This window comes from Halichoeres trimaculatus, unplaced genomic scaffold (assembly GCF_033239565.1).
Source record: "Halichoeres trimaculatus isolate MK-OKI-2021-1 unplaced genomic scaffold, fHalTri1.1 fHalTri1_scaffold_18, whole genome shotgun sequence".
Taxonomy (NCBI): domain Eukaryota; kingdom Metazoa; phylum Chordata; class Actinopteri; order Labriformes; family Labridae; genus Halichoeres; species Halichoeres trimaculatus.
In genome coordinates, this window is record NW_027437196.1 from 19,849,056 (window position 1) to 19,873,210 (window position 24,155).

Here is a 24,155-nt window from a genome sequence, read left to right on the forward strand (position 1 = left end):
AAATCCTGTAGCCACATAAAAGTGCACACATAACACACACATGCGCATGCTCTCCTTTTAAAACAGCATAGCTACAGAACATGATGGACCATATCGAGGACTGTTTCAGATGCCTTTAACTGGGTTCTCTTATTGCAATCCTTTTGGCAAGCAGGAAAAACTTCACTTCTTTGTTGCAGATGATTTCCAACTTTTTTGTCCTTGGTTTTTATTGAGGCCAGGTAATAGTTTTATCTGCAAAACCCTTACACATATACTGATGTTAAAGCAGCTAAAGTCAATTTATGCACTTTGAGTTAAAGGTCCCATATTATGCTCCTTTTCTTCAGTTTAATATGGATCATTGATGTCTTCATGAAATGGTAGTAACATGTTTTGGTTCAAAAAGCCAATAAATCAAGCACAGCTGCATTGTTTCCAGGCTCTCATAGCCCCTCTGTTCAGAACGCTCTGATTTAGTGGGCGTGAGCTTCATATGTAAATGAGCCACTGCTGATACCGCCCCGCTCTTCCACGTCACTGAGAGCGGCGCCACAAGCTCTGAGTGCACAATGTTTAGAAAACAGCGAAGCTTGTTTACTCTAACATTACAGGCTAAAACAACAGCAGCTAAAGTTAGCATCCTCAAGCTAACACAGAGACAGGGGGGACACTGAAGAAAAGCTCTTACATCTGCTCCACAGCACACAGCATTTAAAATACTCGCATTTCCAGGGTCCTAGGTTTGTTGGCGGATGGTTGGTAATGCGCCTGGATTCAGGACCAGTCTATTGGCTAGCCCTCTGTTGTACTGTCCAAAGTTGAAAAAGCAGTCGGCCATGAAGTGACTAGCACACACATGCACAGTTTTACTGAGTGTAACTGGCACATTTCCACAATAAATGAACTCTAGCCACTTAGTCTTGTCTTCTACCGAGATGGGAAGCTTGTGCATGATGGAACTATGTGGCTGTTTACAGCCAAAAACAGAGCAGTGATGGCTTTTCAACTTTGGCATTCTCCTCCCCGCTGCCGGAGAGATTTCTCTCCGGCAGCGGGTTCGGGGTTCGGGGGTTCGGGGGTTCAGGGTAATCGGCTCCGGTGGACCAATCAGGTCAGACTTGCTCCTGATTGGTCAAAAAAATAAAAAATAAAAAATCCAAACAGCTCGTTTTAGGTCAGGATTTTACATCCACAAGCACAACTAAGTGCAGGTTTTGTCATTAAATATCACATTTTGTGGGCTGGGAGGAAAGCCAAAGACCCACAAGTTTGTTGCTCTTGGTTCAAATAAAAGACTATCCCCTGTGACCTTTAGGTTCCCAAAAACCTTGTTTCTTTGCACAATGTTAGCAATCAAACATCAATACACTGTACAACTCTGATTACCTACCTGAGTTTCAAAGACCAGCCAGCTGGCACAGAAGAAGCAACAGCCAGCTCAATAAAGGGCAAATACATCTTATTATCACAGTCTACCATAAAGATTTACTCAGACAACTTGAAGACTGTATCAAGACTGCAAAAAGTTTAATTATTTAGTAGATTTGCAAGCACAGCCAGGGAAAAGACCGGCAGCAAGATCTGCTGCAATGAAGAAGACAGAAGAGAACTTCAACCTCACAAAATACCAAACTATTGAAGTTAAGTCTGCCTTGTTCTGTTTCTTCAAACATCACCTTCATGGTTTATGTTCCTCTGTGTCTTTCAGTCTCTTGTATGTTTATCCCTATATTTCTGTGATAGGTTTCAACTGATGTAAACCACAGAGGGACCGTGGATACAGGCCAGGAGGATCCCTATTACAGCTTCTAACATTAACACTTACAACAGTAAATCACTTTGGCAGAAGTGTGTTAAGGACATTTGGGTGTTTTGGTTTTGCTGGTCTACTTTTACATTACAAACTCACTGAGTGTGTCAGTATGAGGAGCAGAGGAGAGAAAAGAGGGGTTGAATAAAGGCTCAACAGAATAATTATTTGAATAATAAACTGTATGTGTGTATCTTTTAATGTCCAACAGTTGGAGGTTTCATTTTGCCACAACTCTGCCAAAGTTTTACGTTTCCTGTTTGACTTTCTGATGAAAACTGCTGCTGAAATGACATGAAAATAAGACATTTCAACTGTCCATAATTTCTTATGTTTTTCTTAAAATAATCACTGAAGTCAATATTAAAAAGTTTTTGCAGGTTAAACCCCTTTTCAACTAATGAACAGTGCCATAGGAGAGAAATGTACATCTACTATGCCCACATGATTCTGTGGCAATTAGGGACACTTGTAGCTCAGAGAAAGAACAGCAGTAGCGCTTTTAGAGGAGTCATTCAACTGCTCTGACTGATGAGGAAGTAGATTTGAAGTGGAAGTGATTCCCACAGAAATTCTGCAACAATATTCAACATTTTATACCCCATGTCCCCTGAATGGGTTGCTCTAAAAATAAAAACTCCAGAAGTACAGGAACTGGCTCAGAAAATACTGGAGTTGTCTTTCTTTAATTTTGAAACATCTTTCTTCTGTTTGTTGCAGATCTTTCTGTGTCATCTTAAATCTCACTGAGAGTTTATTGAACATAGCTCGTTGTGTGAATAATGTCCCACTATGTTTGTGCTTTCTTGAGCTGAAACAGAACTTCTTCTCTATCACAGACATCCTCTAGGCGTCTCTCTAAACCAGATATCGTCATAGCTCCTCTTCAATGCCTCCTCCTCACAACTAAATTAAATTAAGGCTGTTTCCTTTTCAAACGAGCACATGATCATCCTGTGATGTTTCTTCCCCGTACTTGTTTTAAGTCTCTTTGTCACTGAGTTTTTCTCTCAGTTAGTGTTAGTCTAAACTGTGTTGAGACAGATTGGAGCAGGATGAATCCATGGCTCTTTTCAATATTCCTGGCTGTTGGCACCTTTGGGCTTTGCTGTGCAGGACCTCTTCATGCCCAGTGCAAAGTCGAATGGTATGCTTTATTTTTTTTGCATGCATGTTGATGAAATATTTACTGTTTAGCACAATTCTTATGAATATGTTTGTCTCAAAAAAAAAAAAAAAAAAATGTTAGAATCAGATTCGACAATAAGGAACCTATCATATGTTCCTATCATTTATTTTTCATGTGACTGAAGTTGGATGTTTAACAAGGATAGACTGATTTGATGATCTTCTTCATGACATTGCATTCTCTACTAGTTTTTTTTTTTATTTTCTTTCTCCTGTCAAAACTTGATGCATGTACAGGACTGAGTTTGATGAGAGTATGGTTTGTATGTCTGTTTATTTGTTTATCTGTTTATCTGCTCTGTAATTAATGAACATGCTGGTCTGCCCACGCAGCGTTCCAGAGAGAGGTCATTTCTGTCCTTCTGCTGAACCACAACAGGACCTGAACTTTTCTGGACAGATGGCCCTTTGTCTCACTGATTCACAGTTTTTATTGGTTAATATCATCTAAAACAATCATTTTGAAGTGGGGAAAAACAGGATGAGGATAATGAGACTGTGCCACTCTATCTGTGCTTTGACTTGAGTCAAAGTTGTCTTTATTCTTCTGTCTGGGTTCATGGGAATAAGTTACACAAGCAGAATAAACTTGACACTAAAGATTTCACAGTATCAGCCATGTTTTCACTTCCATACTGTGTGATGATCATTTTTCAAAGTTATTTCAGTCTTTTATTCTAAGTGGGACCAAATATCCACCAGATGGCACTATTTCATTTACAACATCCATGTTGGCTGATCCAAAACAACCAGCGTGTTCACCTGCACTCAAACCTCCTTCAGTGATGTGCTTGTTTCTGCAGGTACTTTGGGATACCATGCCAAGTGGTCTATGAATCCCTTGTCTCTCAGATTAAGAAGTGGAGAACCATGACAGGCTGCACAATGGGAGGACAGAAGTGTCTGTACAAGGTGTGTGGGTGTGTGTGTTTCTAACTCTTTCTGCAAAGTGTTTCTTGCTGACAGAAAAAGCAATTATGAACAGTATACAGATATGTTGATTAAGGTGTAGACCTTCATCACTGATGGAAACATTTTGAGCTGACAGAATCGTCTGTAAAGGAGTTAGAAGTGCTTCCTGTTTCATGACAACACACTGAAATATGATGGACACTTTTTGCTGAAACACTTAATATGTGAAGGCTTTCCTGAGCAAAACTTTGATAGAAATGTAAAAAAAATAAAGTAAATAAATAAAAAGAAAAACAAGTGGATACAATTAAAAACATGTCATATCCTGTCCTCCAGAAGAGGGCAGTGTTGGGAGCACTACAATGCAGCATATTAGACATAGGATCCTCATTCTTAGGAAATTTTCTGAAAGGTACATGATCTTTTAAAGGTTTTGAGGCTTCTCTTATTTAAAGATATATCGCAAAAACCCATCAAACTTTAATCTACGGCAACAGCCACAATTTCACCCGCTGGTATTCATTGGTTTTGATGTGCAGGTAGAAACCTAGTACCAGACTCCTGTGCTCAAGTTGTTGTCAAACCAGTCTTGGACTTGGAATAAATTACCACACTTGATTTGTGACAGCTTTATTAAATATGTTTAAAAAAAAAAAAAAAGAAAAAAAAAATTCTTGTAATATTTTAAGTTCATATTTTTTTTTGTTGTTTTCATGATGTCAGCATCTAACATCCCTTTGATTATGATATTAACTTATATGGGTCTTCTGAAAAGAGGTATATTACGTGGTTGTGCTTTATTCTTGTGACGTTAAATATGATACATCATATGTTATACATTATTCATGCTAACTCAACCTCATTTTTGAACAACTGCAACTTTTTGCTTAGTCAAATTAACTTTAACAGTGTAATGAATTTAATTTCCAATCAACCTTTTTGTTTTCTTGTAGTTGCAATCTGCCTCGGTCCACTTCATAGCAGCCAAACACACCACTCCCTTCAAGAGATATGTGGACGACATCAATTTCCGGCTGGTCTCCTATCATTTCTTCACTTGCTGTCACGTTTCAGTAGGTTCCCACACTCCTCTAATTTATTATAGTGCAGTACTATCCACAGAAAGTGGATCTTCTCTGTCTGGAAATATGTTCTCTCTGAACTACGTCTAGTTCCTCTTTTCTCCTGCCTCATTTGCTTTCTTCTTCTCTTTCTGTCACCATCCATTTCCTCCCTTCAAAGTTTTTTTTTCCCCAAAGGAATATCTGTCTTCATTCATGTTACTGTCTGCCTCTCTTTGTGTCTGATTCTGTACAATCTTTAGTTTTAACATTCTTAATTGTTTATTTGTAGGCCATGTCCATCTCTGAGACCTGGTATGCAATCAAAGACCACGGTACGAACTACTGCAACCTCTACAACCTGATGGAAGGTGAGCTTAACAGAGGTGCAATGATTAAATTAGTGACATACCAAAAAGATGTCCTCTAGAAAATTTGTTCTGGTCCGAGCTCTTAATTTCCACAAGAAACAAAAGCATTTAAAGAGTCAGCACTAATTATTGAGTGTTGTTAAAGGTTGAAGTATATAGTTTTTAGCTTTATAGTTAGTATATAGTTTTTTTTATTTTTATTTTAGCTTTGTCTAAGAATTGATGTAACAAGTGGAGTTTTTTTATGCTGCTAAGTCTGAAGATGGTGTAACATAAAAGAATGGAAGCCAGCATATTCACGGTGGCCTAGACTTTGACACCTGGGTGTCTGTTGTGGCAACACAGATGTATACAGATGAGATAAAAATAAAGGGTAGATACAGCATGTGGGCAATTAAGAAAAAGTAGATTTCCAAATTTCATGTTATTTGTTGCACATCAAGAATAAATCATTATAATGATATATTTCAGATTATACCACCAGTAAATACATTACTGTTAAATATAAGCTCTAAGGGAATAACAAATCATTTAATGCTTTATTAAGAGTATTAATTTACAATAAAAAAAAAACAGTATTCCGCTCAGAAAATTGCAACGTAGAAATGTGTAAATGTTTTATCAGAATGACAAAACTTGTGCCAATTTTTAGCATCTTGAAAGTTGCTAAGTTTTACAAACCAGGAAACGATGTGTCAGAGAGCCTTTTGAGAACTTTACCACAGCATCACTGATTCTTGAATGTTTCTTGGTTTATGTGTTTGATCTGAACTGATAATCCTAACACCTCTGACTCTTCTAATTGTTCAACAGGAAGTGGTCTGACTGAAGCCAGAGGTTACAGGGAGGTCACCAGCGACTTCATGTGTACACAACGTTCTTCTGCGAACTGCACCATCTACTAACCTGCTTACTGTAAAAATTTAAGGGATATTTCAGTTTTATTTTTTGCTCTTGGACATACATAAAATTACTTAAAAAGGCTGCAAGGAGTTCCAAAGTGATCTTGAAAAGTCTCCCTTCTAGATATACCTGATCATAATCCACACTTTAAAATGAGATTATGAGCGCCAATATTACAGGTTACAGGTTATTTCAAAATGCTACTTCTTAGCTTCCTGATTGGGTCGAGCAGGACTGGATTGATTTACGTCTCTATGGATGGATGAATGGATACTAGAAAAGTATGTTTTCATCTTGAACTAAACATCAAGAAGACATTAGGTTATCAGTTTACTTTTATTGTGTTCAGGGGTTTATTATCTTCCTGTTTCCTTAAACAATATATCTATATTTTTATCCAAATATGTTATCCACATATCAAGTATTATTTCTTTGTGTAACTTGTACTTTTATGATTTAGATTGCACTATGTTATTATGCTAAATTCAGTTTAACTATGTAAAAGTCTCATATAATCAAAACACATTTTCCAACTTTATCAAAGCTGCATTTGAAAAATCAAAGAAAGCTGGTGGAGTCTATGTGCAAAGAAAGACATTTCACTCTCTCATGATCAATGTGCATTACATATGACTGAAATGACTCCTTTCTGTTCACCAATTTTTTGTGCAGACCATTTTCCGGGGTCATGTATGACAGTTTTAGATGTACTGTGTTAGCTGCTGTCCAGATGGTTTGGTGATTTTAAAACCACACAGGAAAACATGGGTCAAAGTAAAAATCATGCATAGTTTTACATCTAACGATTGTTGCAGCTTAAATACTCTGGTGTCAGCTTGTTTAAGTCTCTGCAAAGTGACTGGTCTGTGAGCAGAGTTATGGTAAACTTTTCTGCAATGAACTTGACTCTGCAACAGTCTGCACCCTCACCACATTTCAGACAAATGCCTGGTACCCAATCAACACAGAGCTTTGTCATCATAGCATCTCTGCCCACTCACATCAGTTTATACTTAGACTATTAGGTTGATATTGAATGGCTGCAAATCCACTGAGGCTGAAGCTGAGTCACATCTGGAATAGAATCCAAGACCTTTCTTAAAGGCTAACTGGACATGTTATTAACAGCTAAAATCACCATTACATGAAACCTTTAGTAGAGTCTCATCACAAGGTTTATTTTAGTGAAATCAATTGAACACAGTATTCTTAAGGTAATGGCAGTAGAGACTGAAAACAAGAATTAACAATCTCGTGACTTTACACATATCAACTTGTGATTCTGCATCTACTTCTGCATGTTGTTTTATTTTCCAGAAATAGACACCGTAATATTTACCATTAAAGACATATTATCATAAAGCTGAATTCGGAGGCACACTTCTGAAAGAAGTATCACCTAGCAATCCTAAGATACTGTAGTTTCATGGACCAAATGTTACGCTTAAAGTCAGAAACTGTTTGAATTTGTTTCTTAAAATGGAACTTGTTGTATTGTCATTGAGACTGGGGTTTATGTTTTTCCTTTTTTTTTTTTTTTTTAATGGTATTACATTATTGTTGTATTGTGTTTTGCATTTAATGAATAAATAAATACACAAAGAAAAAGCGGTATTCATCATCCATAACACCTGAATGCATCATTTCCTCTGATAGCCTTGACATGAATGTGGCATTTTTCTTACAGATCCCTTCAAATTTTGCCAAGGGGCAAAACACGTTTTAGAAAAATGAAGCCTATGCAGAAGTATTAAAAGTTGCTGTTCACCAAGAATCCACATGAGGCTGGCTGCAGAGAGACCAGAAACTGGAAATCACATACACACCAGGCCAAAAATCCCTGACTTTTACAGCATTAAAAAACACATTTACAACCTGATTAAAAAAAATGCTCAGGTCTGGTCCGGTCTGCCAATGATCGGTTTCATTACTCTGCATCAGGAACAGATGGGTGCCATATTGGAGACTTCATCCAGTTTTTGTACAGTCATTGTTTTTCACTTAGGGTTAACTTAAAATGTTTGAGTTCCAGATGCTTGATTGAACTTCCCGATAAAAAAAAAAAAATCTAGTCTAAAACCTTGGTTACCAGTGATTTTAGGGAAGGATTTTTAGATTGTGAATTTAATCATCTTAAACCCTTGAAACTACTTAAACACTCATAGCTGCCACACCAGAAATTTTAAATTTAACTAACATTTTAGATTCATATTTGGATCATCATTCTGTCATCTTTGAAACAAACAAACAAACAAAAAAAAACCCTGCAGTACCTAAGATGTCATCAGTTCACATGATGTTATTTTTTGTTTTCTGAGTCTCAGTAATTTCCTTCACAGTATCAAAACATTTGGTGCGTATAAGTTTGAGGTTGAAGAAAACATAGAGTTTTTTTTCTTTATTCCTGTGATGCGGCCTGATTTCAAAATTTCAAAATTTCAAGGTTTTAATGCCATAAAGTACGAGTTTATGACAACAACATACTCAGCACCACAGGCTGGAACAGTGACCACTATCCATACTCATGTTTAAAAACCCTTAAAGTCTAAATTCAAGGGTTTAAATATCAGTATTTCCTACCTCATGACCAACAGCGGTGTTATTTTCAAACAGGGATGTCTCTCAGTCTGTCGTTTAAAAGCCAAATAAAGATTGAAACATCATTTTAGACCTGAAGTCACCAGGTGAAAGTTTGACGATGTCTTCTGTCTTTCTTGTTTGTTCTGGGCCCTTGGTAAAAACAAAAACAAAAAAAGAAAAATGCACACACCAACAGAGAGCCACTTGGTGTGATTATAGTGGTGGATACCGCTCAGAGGTGAGTCACAGTCTGACGAGGGGCATCATTCTTTCTGACACCTTAACCAGTTTTCGCTCTTAAAAATGATGGCAGAGTAAGGAGGGTGGAGGGAGACAAAGAGAGAAAATACACCCTTAGCTGCGCGTGGATTGCAGGGCAGCTTTTATTAAGGGAGCAATATGCTCAGCCGGGCTTTGCCATCCATCATTAAGACCCCCCTCCCTGCCACATTGTGGCTGGAGTATTGTGGACTTTAGTGTGTCTTATCCTCAAGGCGAAACAACTGACTGGCAGGCACCTGTAACATCCCACACCTCCTGAACTGTATCAAACTGAATTTCTGCAGGAGAACATGATATGTTACCATGTGTTCAATGAGATGTTTTTTTTCCTCCTGAATGCAAACATTGTACAGATAAGGAACAAATAAATTTACATAAATTTGATAAGTCAATGGTTTTTAAATTAGTATTATTAATAATATTACCTGAAGATGGAGAGACCCCTCATTCTCAAGGGTAAAAAGCTGAGATGTCTGCACATTTTTTTTTATATATTTCATTGTTTTTGTATTGTTTGCATGTCACATTTTTGCTGCCTTTGTGTGGAGAAGTTTTGTTTGTGTGTTTCTATGCTGCAGTGGCAGAAAGTGTGGTGTGTGTGTGTGTGTGTGTGTGTGTGTGTGTGTGTGTGTGTGTGTGTGTGTGTGTGTGTGTGGTGTGTGTGTGTGTGTGTAGACGTGTCTCGATTAACTCTCAGCTGTCCATCAGTCGAAATCAGCTGCTCTTAAACTCTTGCTCTGACTCCATCAAGCTGCCAGTTCATGCCATCTAGCAGTATCAAAGTGTTAACACTTCTTTCAGAGTGGTTCTTGCTCATTCTGCACAAAACCTTTATGCTTCAAATACACCAGATACGTCTCAAGTTCGACCAAGTAGCAACCTCCAGTCTAAGACTATGAGATAATACGGTAATGTGGAGCCAGGTACCTGTGATAGACAGCTGATTCTGAACAAAAGTTGAAGGAATTGTAGTGCATATTTTGTATTATAAAGACAAATGTAAATATATATATATATATATATATATATATATATATATATATATATATATATATATATATATATATATATATATATATATAACTTTTTGGGGGGACATTGTAGGGGAAGCTGAGCTTCCCTTGCAGTCTTAGAGCAATGGCCACTGACAGGAAGTCACTTACACACCAAGCCACAAAAGCTGTTTTCAAAGCAGAAATTAACCTATTTACAGCCTGGTTCAGAAAACGTTTCCTGTCGCTGATTTTACTACCAGCAGTTTAGAGGATATCAAGATCCCGAACTCGTCCAATCAGAGGCACAGCTCAGGGTCTTGTGACTGTCAGGCACCCTATAGCTGTATGCAAAGCCTTTGCCACTACCAATATGGCCGTGATAGCCGATGTGCTTCATTTTGCGTTCCAGAAACTGACAGGTGACATTGTGTTTTATACAGTCTATGGGCTCTAATTTCGTGGCGCAGCGCAGGGGTCACAAGCCTGGCGCAGCCTGTGCAGTGTTAATTTCGTGTGGCGCACCACCTTGCGCTGCCAATTTGACAATTTGGTAGACCGTCTGCGCAGAGATGGGTGTGACTGCGCGCCAGGGGTAGTTGACGGGGCACCAGGGGGAGGTGTCAGCAGATTCATGTTGGCGCAATGACAATTTTGTGCCAAAAAAAAGTGCGCTGAAAGCTCGCCAGCTCCAACCTGGTCTTTCCTCGGCGCAAGGCGGAGTGCACGATCCGCAGCTGTAATTTGGTGACAGGCCCACATGTGCGCACATGTCATCAAAGCCTCAGAGGCAGGTTTCCAGAGTGTCAGGCACATTTTAATGCAGTAAACAATCACAGTAATCGCTATTTAATATAACCGTCTGAACCAGAATATACATTTATATCTATATTAACTATCCCGTCACACCTGATGTCAGATTAAAGCCGTTTGTCATAATGGAAAGTTAACCTGACGGCAGCTGGAAGTTTGATGCACATCTTACAATTAAACAATAAACAGCCTTAACATCTGATACTGAGTAAATATCTGGTTCTCTCATTTCATTTAATTCAAAGAAAACAGGGAGAGAAAAGACAAAGAAAAAAGAGACAAAATAAATGTATGTCACTCAGGATTTACCCGTGATTTCCCGTAGGGAATGGTTGAGGTGGAGACAATGGGAAAGTATACAGTATATCACAGAAGGTTCTGCTTTGGCGATGACAAACCAGGAGTGCAGGTGGATCAAAAGTATTCTGAATGGATAAGCCATCTGTGTGACTGTCTCTTCATTTTGTACTCCTAATAATGACAAAGGAACAGATTACATCTGTCCCGGGAGCTGGCCCACACGGTGACGCGCGTCGTGTCCTCCGATGCGCCCCGCTGTCCATTCTGGTGCTGCAGGGACAGCGGCTCTGACCGTCTCCGCTACCAGCACTCTCTCCGCAGTGCTGGGGATCAGTCAGACCAATCAGACGCTGCGCCTCGGCCGCAGGGCATTTAAAGGCGAGGAGAGGCGCTCATTTGATTGGTGAAAACAGCGCTCGGCTGTGTTAAACCCACTCACGGCTTTTCTCTTCCCTCTCTGCCATTTGCGCAGAGGGAGGCGTGGACGCGCAGCTCTGCGCTCCTCTGTGCCTTGACTGCACCTCTCTTGGCACTGCAGGAAATTTGCAAAGTGCGCCGGTCACGCCCTGTCCGCACGGCGAAGGCCGGTGCAGGGCAGGTGCGCCTGCGCTTGCGCCTGGTCTACAAAATTAGAGCCCTAAGAGTTTATCTCTGTTCCGTTGTGTGTTGACTATGTTTGTCAACGTGCAAATGACTGACAGACAGCTGGAGTTGCGAGACTGAGAAGTTCCCGTGCTTCCCACTCTTTCGATAAAGCTCTCTTCATTCACATTGGGCAGTAAAACCTCAAACTCAAAAACTTCTGTTCTGGCTCCACTCATGATGTTCTTTTACTATCATCGTCAAACTAAATACAAACTGATTCTGACATGGTTTGTTTTATTTTGAAAGTCGCTGGGTGTTTTTTTTTTTTTTTTTTGTGGTTTATGGTCACGACTTCCAGTCCCACTCAATCTTCTCTACACTGAATTTGTGTTTCAAAGCTTCGAGCAAAAATAGGATGGCTGCGTATTACCTGCGACCTGATGGAGCAGCCATGCAGATGCACTGCATTGGAACGGATCCAGTGTGAATTGACACCTTGACTTAAATGGAAACTTATCTAATCTGTTGCCATGTTGGAGCAGAGACAAACTGCAGCTGCATCTGGTTGTTTTGCCACCACCCTCATCCATAAACACGCAGAGAAGAAAAGTGTACAAGAGAGCTCCTTTATGACATTTTAACACCTTATACATAGCACGAATGTCTACTGTGCTTGTTGAAATTCCTTTCTTTCATTTTTTTTTTTTTTACTGGAGTCTGGGTATACTCTCATATGCTGAAAATCTGGTATGCTTTATGGCACTGGATTATTCAGGAAATGGTCAGTTCACTGTTCACTGGAGCAGGGGCCTGTCAGAGACACACCCAGTGAGGGCATGACTGTGTGGCATTTCATCAGCTCGTCTCTTTAAATTGTCCGTTTGTGACCCTTTGCATGAAATCTCATTCAGATTCATAGCTTGTGAAAACTGCTAAAGACGATCATGTAGCAGACTTCCATAAATGTTGGTACGGGCTATTACTTTAAAGGTTTCACTGACAAAACAGATTTGTGTCTCATAACTGACTCTTCTCATCAGCCCTACACTGAAAGAGGGCAGTAGGAGGTTTGACTTCAAAATAGCTTTGGCTTTCACAGATCATTTTTAATTGACAGTTTTCTGACTGGCTGACACATTTTATCTGCCCCTTCGGTGTCCGCATATGAATGCATTTCACTCCACCCCGATCTGTCCAATTTCAGGGCTGTTTTGCATGCGACATGCATTACTGCGCATGTCAGTATTGTTTATTCAAGGGTAAATTGCATACTGTTTTAATATGTCAGTGTTATTGCTCTATGTTTTCTTCTTTTTTTCAGTCCAGGAATAGAAAAGGGGGGAAAAGTATTGCCTGGAAATTACACAACCATCCACACAAACTGTCCCCACCTCTCCCCTTGTTTCTTGTTCTTTTCTCTCTTCTCTCTTTCCATCTCTCCCCTAAATCACTACCATCCTCTCTGTCTCTCTTTAGTTCAAAGGCTGCCAAATCCTTCCCAAACCAATTAGAGTGTGTGTATGGTCCTCAGGGGGGGCCTGCGGTGACAGTACAGGGTATGGAGTGGCAAGGGGTCTGAAAAGGCAATCAGTCTGCAGTATTCAACAATATCAGAGAGGAACAACAATAGCAGGCCATAAATCAGGACAGGAACAGTGAATAGACATTGACTTGTTGGATAGAGGCAGACAAGAATAGTGGCTGGTTTAGGGAGCAGCAATTACAAAGAAAAAAATAATACAGAAATGGAGAGGTCCCAAAAAGTGAAGACAAACATGCAGGTCTGTGTCTGATGGTTTGTCTCTGGATGGTCATTTCACAGCCCAGACTGTATCGCTCTCAGTCACAGCCAATGACTGCGTCTTTTGAGTTGGTGAGTGCTGTGATTGCCTAACTACCCTGCCCTCTGACTTCTTCTTCCCTCAGCAGCCCTGAAAAAGTCCCCCAGCAACCTGTCTCTACAAGACACACTTATAAATTCAACCCTTGCTCTTCTGCCTCGGCTGCCAATCTAGACAATCAAAGCCTTCTCTGTTGATATCGTTTATCCACCCGAAGAGTGGGCCGTCAGCTGACCATTGCCATTGCTAGCAGGGGCTTGACCAGATTTGGACCTAGGTGTGTTTATCCCTGTATTTCCTGGATGAAGCTTGGTGGATGAGAGGACATTGTGTAGGTGTTGAGAGGCTTGATGCTGATGGCCACTCTCTTTGCTCAGTATTTGGCTGTGTCACCGGGTGCAGTATTTCTGGCATGTGTCCTGGTGTATCCAGGCTGGCCTTACAATTCACTGATGTGCTTGTGGCAAGACTTTTTTTCCACACATATTTTTTCACACTCCATATGCTATAAACATCCTAGACTTGGCCTGATTTCTGTTTCTTGGACATCAACCTTGCCTACTCCCAGGTGCCCCTGCTCATTTGGAGTATCCTTTTGCCACACCAGTGGTAATCTTGTCGGACATGGCCCATTGGGAAGTTTAGTAAGCAGGATAAAGTGGGCAGCATTAGAGAACCATTATACCACACTGTTGGGTTGTAGATGACATCATGTTGACCCTGCTGCCTGTAACCACACAAGAACATCTCTCAACATATTATCATGTGAAGCCTGCTGCTGGGTGATGGTATAGTACTTGCCCATGCAAACCTACAAGTTCTGAGTCACTAACAAGAGGACAGGTGGTGTTTGGCTGACTCACTTAGTCAGGGTTAAGAGAGAGAGTTTAGGACACAACCAAACAGTCACCCTGAAACAACCACTGATTCCAGAAGTGATTGAAAGTGAGGGGGGAAAAAGACGAAAATATCGCCCAGCAAAGAACAGACTCCTCCAAAATACAGCTCTGGCACAGCAAACTAAACACTACCACCACACAACTGAAAAGAAAGCAAACTCCCTGTGAGACCCTGAATACAACCTTAACACAAAAAGCCAAAGAGACTTTAAGGGTGAATGTAAAAGACTTAAGCTAAAATAGGTCCAATGGGATGAAACTACAGCAAACTGCCATTAAACACTGAAAGAAGATCTTTTTTTTTGTATTTCATAGATGCACATCTCAGCAGTACACAAACAAACAGGGAACCTCTCACGATCTCTGAAGGTGAGGCAATGAGTCAGCACACAGCACTGAAACTCAAGGGTATATCAACTACTCACACCTAGTGTCAATCAGGGACAGTCAGCCACACACACATACACAAACATACACACCTGAACATTATCCAATTAAATCTCTGAAGATAGAGAGGGAGGAAAGAAGGCATTCAACAAAGGAAGGAACGAGGAAACATGGCTCCCTTTGCTTCCTCCAGTCTGTCAAATGTTCAGTCTATTTGAAACAAGTTCAATGAACTGAAAGACACTTGAGGCAGGTTGTTGTTGATCAACTTGTCAATTCAGGGGATAAGGAATTAAGTTCATCCACCTGTTTTGTCCTAATCATAAATATTTAATGGCATCTGCCTTCCATTCTTGACTCCCTTGCGGTTCCAAATACCCTGGTGGCCCCCATCACAGAATGAGATGATGGACCAATTTTCTGCTTCTGATTTGTTCCCAGCCTTTTATGGCCTTCAAGCAAGAGCATACAACTCTCTCCTAGCTATGGGCAATATTTGAGCAATCTTAGTTTGAAAGAAGCATGATATTAATTATTTTTTTAAAAATAAAAGAGACAAATAAACTTTTCAGACCATGACACCATTGAGTGGGTTATTGACAGATGAAACTGTAAGCAACAACACAACAGAACAATAAAATGAAAATAAAATAACAGTTAATTCAGGAAATATGAACAGGAGTCTTCAATAGCCCACTTGCTCAATTGAAGAGAATATAATGGACATCTACAAATGTTAGTGGGAAAAGAGTTTCTTCTAGAAACCTTGGCTTAATTGATTAGACTGTAAATATAATGCATATATTATTTATATCACACCATATCCAACTTACAATTGTATTCCTTATATGCAAATCACACCTGCAGTCAGAATTTATTCATGTAATACCTCTTCACACATCTGTTTAAGGATGCGTGCATGTGAAGTTAAAAAACAAACAACAACAACAAAAAAAAAGTGGGACCATTGTTTGAATATCGTCAGAGGCTAACTTTGTTGTTATTTGGCAGCTAGTTTACGACGTTATCATCAAAGTAGCATTAGCATCACTAACTTCTCACTTCTCTGGGCGTGGGTGCATACTGGACAGATGTCTCTTAAACTTAGACACTGTCCTCCTTTTCTTTTTAATGCTCTGTTTCTTTTTTTTTTTTTTTTTTGTAAATGGCGAGCAGGTAGCTCTGTATTTGCCAGCGTCAGCAGTAAGATCTTTAAAAGCAAACAGGAACCCATGGCATCTCCTTTGACATCGTTCCACACACTGTTGCAGAATGAGAAAGTTGTCATTTCCCTCCATTCATGTGCTGCCTAAATGAATGAAGTTTCAAAAACAAAAAAATGACAAAATAACTACATAAACAGATTAGTAGATACATAGCTACAGCATTATATTTGGCAAAATTGTCAACACAGTTTAAATGTTGAAGACAAATAAGGGCAACTGTAGTTTTTTATTTATTTATTTATTTATTTTTTAATTAAAGCAAAGTATAAAAGTAAAGATTTTTTTTATTTGTATATAAAAATAAATAAAATGGTCAAATTTAGTCTCTGCTCGTTGTTCAGAGGTCCTTCAGTGGCTGATAAGCAGTGAAGCTGGATCCAGCAGGTTCCCTGCAGCTCTGCTCTGATCCATCAGTCAACCCTCAGCAAGCTCATTAATCCTGACAGAACATGAGTTCAGCCAGGGAGGGCAGGAGAGGAGGAAAAAGTTCCTCTACAGCCCAACAAAAACCTCTGTGTTCACAGCAGTTGGTGGATACCATTGTTGTTTGTCTTCCTGGGAGACAGTAGGACCGTGAGGAACACCAAGACAACTGAACACTCGTCCCAGGTTGTTTTTTTTTAAATTAAATTTTTTTTTTTATTTTTTTTTTATTTCAGGCAACAATTAGAATTGCCTATAACTATCCACAGAACAACTGATGCATTTAAACTGTGACTTTAAAGAATATAGATTTACATAATTGTGAGTGACTTCAAGTTAAAAACACCAACAACAAAAGTTATTTCCACAAAGGAGTGAATATAATGCCACCTCTGCCCATGTTACCAGGAGCTTTTTGGTTTTTAGAGTCTCAGCCAAGGCCAAGGCAGCATATGGTGACGGAGGAAGCTGGAATTAAACCACCAACCTTGAGTCACAGTTGATATCAGTTCAAGTTATTCTTGTAGTCCACTTGTCTTCCCACCAATTAGGGTCAAAACATCTTCTTTGTCAAGTTTGGTGATCAAGGTCAGAACCAAGTTCATTATGAGCCCCAAATCAGCAAGTAGAAAAATTCAGAAGGCAGTCACCCTGCAAACTTTAACAAGGTTTAAGGAATTTTGAGACTTAATGCTTAACTGCCAGGATCAAAACTCAAGTTGATTGACAACACCTCTAAATACCCAGAAAAAATGTTTTCAGTCCTCCTCTCCCTGTAAACTCACTTCCAAGTGTCTCAGACATAATCCCTGGGTGAAAAAAATCTTAAAGGGATGGCTAGAAATGATTACCAGAGAGGATTTTAGTTTTTCTTTAAATATCTCACTTGCCCTCGTTGACATTGCTCAGTGTTATAAAGAAATTTGACTCACACGATAAATTCTGATTCTGGAACTGAATCTGACTCTTATATAGAAGATAAATGTTCTGATGTGTGCAACCATCAACTTTTAATTAATATTTTACAAGTGTTATCATATTGTTGTCATCATTGTTTGCTATGCTTTACAAACTAATAATTGCATTTGACCCAACCTAATCAAAGTATCACAGTTAATGCACTAATTAGTTAAACAAAAGTAGTTGTCAGGGACCAAGCAGTAAAGGATGTGACAAAGGAGTTTTTCTTTAGGAAAAAAGTGGGTTCTTTTTATTTAACCCAAAAGAAAATCAACTGTACAAATTATGTTTATAATATTTCAGCCTATAAAAGAGGTCAACTAAATATAAATCAACTCAAACTGAACTTAAGGTGTGAACATAACAAACAGACCTAACGCAAATGTTAAGTTATATAGTGGTTTGGCCAAACCAATTCAAACACAAGGGGAAAACAACAGCCTAACAAAACTAAACTAAGTCAGGAAGTAATCCTAAATCCCCCCTGTGACATCAGAAAAGCTGGACTCTTCCAATTAGCAAGCTCCAGCATAAAGGCATTGGCTACCCTTGGCCACACCTTTTGCTCCACTACAGGAAGTGCCCTCCCCCAGCAGCCAGGTGACTCAAAGAAATGATGATCAGTGCAACAGAAATGTGTCTAATCTTGCATTGTGAAAATGTGCGTGCTAAATTTTAACAATATAGGATTAAATACTAAATTAAACTAATGTTAAAATCAACCTAATGTGTCTAAGTGGTTCATTTCAGAGAAAAAGGAAAAGTGTTGTTAAATAACTGAGGTGTGAAGTGAGAGTGGAGTTGAGCTACCTCTGTGTGGCCCTGGCCTTATCAGTAGTTCTGTTTTCCTTGTTGAATCCAATCATCAAAGTAAATAAAATCTCAAAATAACTGCTATAAACTTTAAATTGATCAGTGATTTTTGTCACTTTCAAAACTTCTATACGGTAATAAATATTTTTAAGAGTAATAAGTCAATACATTTTTGTTTTTGTTCTGTAATTTGATTAATTTTATCATGGGAAGATAATCTACGTAATTTTAAGGATCAATCCTGTACATCAACAAAAGAAAATCTAACACTTTGTCATTAATTTGTGCCTCATTTGATTTTAGGCAGATGAAAGCAGAGCGGCCTGATGAATCACTGACAGAACACCTGCTCAAGGTAATGATATTTGTCATTAGAATGCTAAGTACCTCCTCCTCACTGGCTTAACATATCAAATCATTCTTTCATTTGGCCAGTATCACCTCCATCACCAGGTCTGTTGAAGCTTTAATGAAATGCCTGGGTCTCGCTCAATTTTTCTTCCTGGCACAGATGATTTCATTTTGTAAAGTCAGTAATAGCCAAGGAAATAATAATTACATTCAAATACTAATCTCTGTGGTTGTGACAGAGCAATGAATCAAACCACTTCTCTTGTTGTCTTTCAAAAGCCCCTCCTTCTTTCATCACATCTTGATACCTTCAACTTTCCCCTTTGTCCCTGAGCAGATTACTCTGACTATTCATTGTAATTTTCTTTCACGGGGAAGTGAAACCTCAAACGCCCTTTCCAGCATTCAGCAAGAGTCCTTGAGCTTTAACCTTTGACGTTTGTTATAGTTTTTTATAATCTCAGATATCTTGCCATAATGAATGTTGGATCAGACACAAATTATCTGGCAAACCAGCCCCTTGCCCACAAAGAAGCCCTTTCACTCTTGCATTTGTAGGTATTAGGACCGGGTGTCAAGGGACCATACACAGGAGCAGTCACAAGCAGCAACCCTAAACTTCACCAACTGGTTGGTCTGCCAGAATATGTGTGACATATGAGTTACCAGTAAGACAGATTACAAACTCCCCAAAATAACCATAAAATATGATCAAATATGGTTAAGTATAATTCATGGAAAAAGGTGCCCGAAGTGCATGAGAGCGTCACCTTGACACAATTACTTTACCAACACACCAAAGGGTTATGTCTAACATCTCATTGTTCACACACACGTAAACAGTTTGGGGTTCTATGTCTTGCCCCTGGCAGAAACTGAGGATTGAACTGCTGTTTCCAGTCTGAAGGAAAAACAGCTCTAACCCTGATTATATTGGTAGTGGCAAGGGCTTCGTGTACAGCTATAGGGCGCCTGTCGGTCACGTGACCCTGAGCTGTGCCTCTGATTGGGGGAGCTCGTGATCTTAATATCCTCTGAACGGCCGAGTTAGAAAAAAATTCACCCCCCACAGTGTGTGACGATAGTGAAATTAGGGACTCAGACAGGAGACGATTTTTGAGCCAGGCTGTAAATAGGTCTGCTTTGAAAACAATTTTTTTTTTGGCTTGGTGCATTTGTGACTTCCAGTACTTCTGGGGCCAGCCTCAAGCGGACACTTGAGAAACAGCAGATTTTAGCACTTCCACATTGTCTCATACTCTTAGACTTGAGGTTGCCGTTTAAGTGCAGCTACTGCCCAACAGGAAGTTGAGTGGATTCAACACGGCTTCTCCATGTAAATTCTTTTCTGGTACTCTAGGACAGGCTGAAATACAGTGAAATGTGTCGCTTATTTTGTTGAAACCAAACCTTGAGCCAAGAAATACAGCCTACAAACCAGCCTTTATGCTGTTGTTACATTGTTTATGTTACAATATAAACCCCAGGCTTTTGTAAAACATGTAAATGCCACTTTAACTATGTTGGTATGATCTCTGTGCTCATCTGGAGATAAATGGCATATGAATGGAAGACTTGTCAGTCATGGATAATTGCTGTGATTTACATGGGTTTGATGTCACTTTGCCCTCTAGTAGCTTACACTGGGCTATAGCATACCCATTAATCACACATAAATGGTTGTCACAGCTGGAATCTGTGCTCATCCAACATGGCCAGCCGCTGTCAACTCATTGACAGATTGTGAAGGGGGGCAGTGAGACTGAGCAGACAGAAAAGTGACTAGGAACACAATGGGGTATACTGGTCTAAATCCTTCACATAAGATGCAAAGATCAGCTCTCACATTCCAGCTCCTGATTCAGCAACTGCTTGTTCTTGAATTCTTTATATGCAGAACAGTTCAAAACGTGAAATCAAACACAGAGAATTGCATTGAAACATACATAATCCTTTAAGTGGTGCCACATTTGTGAGGAACATGTATTTGTCTGATGAGCAGCAGAGTCTGGGTCATGCCCATGAGAAATTTGCCACATTTTCTCTGCCAATGCCGTACAGCTTGTTTTATTACTGGTATTGAGTCTTCAGCATCTGTAAGAGTGGGACAATTATTCTTGCTTCTTCATATTTCAGTGATCCAATCCACCAAACAAAAGTCAGCAGCAGAACAGGCTGTCGAGGTAAAACTAACCACACTCACATAAGGCTAGAACTACAAACCAAAACAGGAAATACGATTAAAAACACACAATGAATACAGCACAGGAACACATGACACATACAGGGACTACCTGTCTCAAAGGAGCTGTTGAACTGACGTCAAGTCCTGTTTCACATGTTCTTTTTGCTCTCGGTATAGAAAGATATCAATCAACCTTAATGATATACTGCGGTGCATGCAATATGCAAGGCAATTTTACAGCCAAGAACATCTTCATTCATTCAGTATCTATCACCCCAACGCCTTAAGAGTATATCTTCCATCTTGTGAGTCCTTCACACATGCTTGAAATATTATCATTTTACCTCTTCTTGCCCTGAGGTTTGGAGTAAACCTCACAGAAGCAAATTTCTTTAAGAAATTTGCTGCTTTAACTGTTAGCAATGGAGAACTAATTCTAGGAGAGGCAAAATAAAAGGAGTAAGCCATGAAAAGATGGTGTGGAGAATGAAGACATGGGATGTCAAGAGATCAGAATATTAAGTGTTAGGTGACATGGACAAGACAAATGAAGAAGCTTGGATGGAAGGCCACTGTGAAACACTTGGGGCCTGGGTGGGATGGATGGTCACTCACTGTCTGTTTTCTGAATATTCTGCAGGTCAGTACAGATGGGACTGTGTTACTTTATTGAAGCCCCAAAGAGCTCTGTGGATATGCAGATAGAGAAAAGATACAACAATACGGTGGCAAAAAGAAATTGAAATTGAAATGGAAAGTGAAGATTCAAAATGGGGAAAAATATCTATCTATCTATCTATCTATCTATCTATCTATCTATCTATCTATCTATCTATCTATCTATCTATCTATCTATCTATCTATCTATCTATCTATCTATCTATCTATAAGGAGGTGAAGGCAACAAAGAACCCTGGATGTTCTAATCAGAATCAGAATCAGAATCATCTTTATTGGCCAAGTATTTTCAAGAATACAAGGAACTTGACTCCGGTTTAAATGTTTAATGTTAATGAAGCACAGACGGACCAGACACAGATCTGGTGATATGTGGCTTTGAGGCTATTTCTGTTTGTGTTTATCCTCATTATTTGATGACTCAACAACCAACGGGACCTTTGACAGGAAATACTCTCCTCTTCAGCTAATGATTAGGCTGCGCTTTTTCAACATGAAACGGTAATTACTCATTTGTCTTTGAGGGCTGTTTCTACTTTTTAAAGGTTCCATATTATTCAAAAATCACTTTATGAAGAACTTTAGTGACATGTGTGGGTCTTTGGCTTTCCTCCCAGCCCGCACAATGTGATATAATGACAAAACCTGTACTTAGTAGTGCTTGTGAATGTTAAATTCTGACCTAAAACGAGCTTGTTGGATTTTGGGGATTTGCCTCCGTCAGTGATTCCCTTTTTTGACCAATCAGGAGCAAGTCTGACCTGACTGGTCCACTGGAGCAGATACCCCGGACCCCCTCCCCGCCCCCTCCCCTCCCTGCTGCTGGAGGAGGAGAATGCCAAAGTTGAAGAGCCATCACTGCTCTGTTTTTGGCTGTAAACAGCCACATAGTTCCATGCACAAGCTTCCCTTCTTGGTAGAAGACAAGACTAAGTAGCTAGAGTTCATTTATCAAGAAAATGTGCGAGCTACACTCAGTAAAACTGTGCATGTGTGTGCTAGTCACTTCACGGCTGACTGCTTTTCCAACTTTGGACAGTACAACAGAGGGCTAGCGAATAGACTGGTCCTGAATCCAAGCACATTACCAACCATCAGCCAACAAACCTCGGACCCTGGAAATGTGAGTATTTTAAATGCTGTGTGCTGTGGAGCAGATGTAAGAGCTTTTCCTCAGTGTCCCCCTGTCTCTGTGTTAGCTTCAGGGTGCTAACTTTAGCTGCAGTTAGCCTGTTGTTTTAGCCTGTAATGTTACGGTAAACGAGCTTCGCTGTTTTCGAAACATTGTGCACTCTGAGTCATGGTGTCATGGCGCCGCTCTCAGTGATGTGGAAGAGCGGGGCGGTATCAGCGTTAAGTGTTAGAGCCATCACTGCTCTGTTATCGGCTGTAAACAGCCACATAGTTCGCTGTTTTCTAAATATGTGCACTTTGAGCTTGTGGCGCCGCTCTCAGTGACACAGAAGAGCGGGGCGGTATCAGCAGTGGCTCATTTACATATGAAGGTCACGGCCACTAAATCAGAGCCTTCTGAACAGAGGGGCTATTAGAGCCTGGAAACAATGCTGCTGTGCTTGATTTATTGGCTTTTTGGACCAAAACATGTTACTACCATTTCATGAAGACACCAATGATCCATATTAAACTGCAGAAAAGGAGCAGAATATGGGACCTTTAAACTAGTGTGACATGATGAGTGGTGAGATGAAGAATCCTAAAATTACATTCAATACACTGGTTTGTCTGATACAGGATTGCTTTCCTGGTAGTTTGATGATACACAGCATGCCAAGAGAGCCTTGTTCATGTTTTTACATTTAACAGTGAGTGGTTCATAACAGTTTGGAGAGTAAGAAGAAAAACGTGTCAAGACAGAGGACACCACCACTTTGTCAACATGACTAAATTGTGTTCGTTATACTGCCAAAATTAGACTAAACACCTCAACAAAATACAAATATATCAGCAGGTTGGGGAATTGTCTGCTGAAAATTAAGAAAAGTTAACAGCTGTTGAATTTCACAATTGATTATCAAGAGTATTTGTCTTTTAAGGCAATATGTGCAGAAACAAAGAAAACAAAAGCCATATGCACCACTAAACACACACTCAAACAAAGCATAAAGGTCAAGTCTCAGAGAAGATTGGTTCTCCCATACTGAATAATAAATGCTATCATCCTCTTTGTGGGGGCGTTTCTGAGGTTAAACAAACAGGGTGAGGCTGATTAGTCTGAGACTTACAATACCAATGACCAGCATGATGTTATTGCAGACACCTCCCTGTTTGGCACCAGTGAGGTCTGCAGAGTGCCACATCACTGAGGAGCGTTAAAAAAAGAGATGTCACACTTCTACTGAAATAATTACCGAACTATCTAAGGGATGGAAGCTATCTAATTATCATGATGTCTCAAATTATTTGGGAAATAAAATATTTTAATTCATAAACAGTATTAACTTCTTTTTTCTAATAATAGTAACTTTAATTTCGACGGCACATCATTTGGATTAAATGGTTTCATTCTTCAGTATTTCCCTGGGAGTTCAAAGAAAATGAATGCTACACTCCCACCATTTTATTTATCTTTTAAATAAAGTTAAAGTACTAAAC

At 39.5% G+C, this 24,155-nt stretch overlaps 2 long non-coding RNA genes across 2 annotated transcripts in view; both read left to right on the top strand.

Annotated features, from left to right (window-relative positions):
• The first annotated feature begins 4,843 nt into the window (after window positions 1–4,843).
• LOC141807191 (uncharacterized) lies at window positions 4,844–6,229 on the top strand. The gene is made up of 3 exons (XR_012599827.1): window positions 4,844–4,965; window positions 5,246–5,324; window positions 6,138–6,229. It is a non-coding gene; the product is annotated as an uncharacterized LOC141807191 (long non-coding RNA).
• Window positions 6,230–18,088: 11,859 nt separating this feature from the next.
• The window catches only part of LOC141807524 (uncharacterized), a 52,578-nt gene continuing 46,511 nt past the window's right edge, over window positions 18,089–24,155 (top strand). The window contains exons 1-2 of the long non-coding RNA XR_012599845.1: window positions 18,089–18,115; window positions 18,632–18,683. This is a non-coding gene — a long non-coding RNA (uncharacterized LOC141807524). The remainder of the gene's footprint in view (window positions 18,116–18,631; window positions 18,684–24,155) is intronic.